The sequence below is a fragment of the Hylobates moloch genome, unplaced genomic scaffold (genome assembly GCF_009828535.3).
Source record: "Hylobates moloch isolate HMO894 unplaced genomic scaffold, HMol_V3 SCAFFOLD_19, whole genome shotgun sequence".
Lineage (NCBI taxonomy): Eukaryota > Metazoa > Chordata > Mammalia > Primates > Hylobatidae > Hylobates > Hylobates moloch.
The window spans coordinates 74,277,618-74,280,053 of NW_026652294.1; the positions used below are offsets into that span (position 1 = coordinate 74,277,618).

General features: G+C 40.0%; 1 non-coding gene across 1 annotated transcript; it reads left to right on the forward strand.

Annotated features, from left to right (window-relative positions):
- Positions 1–932: 932 nt before the first annotated feature.
- Positions 933–1,042, forward strand: LOC116459577 (U6 spliceosomal RNA). Its single transcript, XR_004245616.1, has one exon. It is a non-coding gene; the product is annotated as a U6 spliceosomal RNA (small nuclear RNA).
- The last annotated feature ends 1,394 nt before the right edge of the window (positions 1,043–2,436 follow it).

The window sequence follows — 2,436 nt, forward strand, 5'->3', positions numbered from 1 at the left end:
TTTTAAATTCTCTTGTGAAAGTTATGTTAAATAATAGAATTAGCTAAACAGAAAAGTACCTGTACAGCTGCTGGCAATTTTGGCCTATGGGGAAATACATCAAATGAAGATTATAGAAATTCAGTGGTAGGGGATTGATGAAGAAATTGCTTAGTCAAGTGAGTAAATTCTTTACCTAGCTCATTCTTTGATCTATTTAATTTTAGGAGGTTTGGTTTATGGGGACCCTGGATAAGGAGCATACTCCAAACTCTTGGTATTATCCTCCCAATAGTCATAGTCATAGTTTCCCTGCTGCACTGTATTCTCTCAAAGATTTTTAAATGCTTGCATGCAGCCATTTCTAGAATGTCATATAGTCTCTCTCCAATTTGAACAACAAGAGCTGAAAGAAATGTGCAACCATGAGGACACCGTAACCTATGAATGACATGCTGAAATCTGAAACCCAAAATGATGGTAACTGAGAGTGGTGCTAAGGCCCTAAGTTTTGGTCACACTCTCACCTAAGTGAGAACCTGACCAAAAAAAGGGAGAATTAAAAAAAAAAATTCTGGGAGGCCATTGTTTTGGATAAAAATTTATGGGGATCACATCTCTCAGTGGGGAGATGAAGCAGGAAAATAGGGTCTGGAGGCGGGGAACATAAGGCTAATTCACACTTTAGCTATGACAGGAAATATCCTCTCCATTGGGAACAGAGCCAAGTAAATGACTTTGTAACTTTATTTTGTCCTTTCCATTTACATAGGTCATACCCCAAGTAACCAATGGAATCCTCTGGGGGTATTTCAACTCCCCAAAATACTGTAACAGGACCTTTTAGCTCCTATGCTCAGGCCTGCTGCCACACCATGGAGTACTTTCATTTTCAATAAAACTTCTTTCTTTGTGTGTTTTGTCCAATTCTTTATTCAACATGCCAAGAATCTGTACACCTTCCGCCGTTAACACATATACTAAAATTGGAATGATACAGAGAAGATTAACATGCTCCTTGCACAAGGATAACATGCAAATTTGTGAAGTGTTTCATTTAAAAAAATTATATTTTTTTAAAAAAGGGAAAAGAAAATAAGAAAAACTAATAAAAATAAAAACAAAAAGATATTCCTGGCTACACACAAAAGATTTGGCTATGAAAGTGTTCATTGCAGCCCTATAATACACACGTATAGACACAATTTTTATTAGTATAATGTGATAACTGTAATATAGCTTAGTAACCAAAGCTCCTTCTGAGTAGGGGGTGATTAGAGGAGATTCTGTTTTTATTCTCTATTATTTTTCTCCCTTAATTTCTACTGTGGACATGTGCTGTTACAATAAAGAGAATAATCCAAATAAAGCATTTACAGAAGGGATAAATTCCTCACCCCAGGGGTAGTTTGTCACTGGTTGGCCATGAGTGATGAGGCAGCAAAGATGCCATAAATAGATGGGAATAGGGATCTCAGTATATTTCTTTGTGTCCTGAAGCATTCTCTGCTAAGTGTTGCATGATTGGTACAGATGGTAAGTGGTACAGGAGATTAGAATCTCTCTCTGGATGGTCTCAGGGTTGGGGTGAGCCTTGTGGACCAGGAAAAAGAACGGCATTTTGTCTTTTCTCTTCCGTTCTCTTCTCTTTTTCTTGGTTTTGTTTGTCCCCAGGTGGATGCAATGGATGACCTCAGTCATGAAACCTCCGCCTCCGGTTCCTCCCGAGTAGCTGGGATTACAGGTGCCCATCACCACACCTGGCTAATTTTTGTATCTGTAGTAGAGACAGGGTTACGCCATGTTGGCCAAGCTGGTCTTGAACTCCTGACCTCACCTGCCTCAGGCTCCCAAAGTGATGGGATTATAGGCATGAGCCACTGTGCCTGGCCAAGAACTGTATTTTCTAGAAGCCCAGGCTAAGTCTGAAGTTCGTGAAGGGGTCTAACATCTATATTGCTTGGAAAACGCAGCTTTTGGGTTTTAGGTATCAACTTCTATCTTTGGGGTTGGGAAAATCCTTGAAATTTTTAGCTGCAGAGGGAATCCACGAAGAAACGGAATGTGGGAAATCCAAGGGATTGCAGAAACAGTCCTGCAGGCAAACTGCAACCCATGAGATCCTAGGTGCTAACAGTTCACTGTGCACAGTAAACTGTTCTGAGGAGTGTTAGATTTTTCCTTTTTAAAGAAATTCAAAACACACTTCAAAATATATTGCTCCATTATTGTTTCACAAGCAACTTCTGAAAGGCTGAGGCATCTGCCCTTGGTTTCTGCTTCTCTGTTGGGCAACATTATGAAGCTTGTATAGCTGAATGCTGACAGGTGAGTTGAAATTGTGACAATGACAGTTAGGACCCAATGTTGTGCAACAGCATCTGGCTCCATGTTCCCAGTTTGGATCTCAAGGAAAGTCTTTTATCTGATATGTTTTGGATGTGTTCAGGGGGCTGG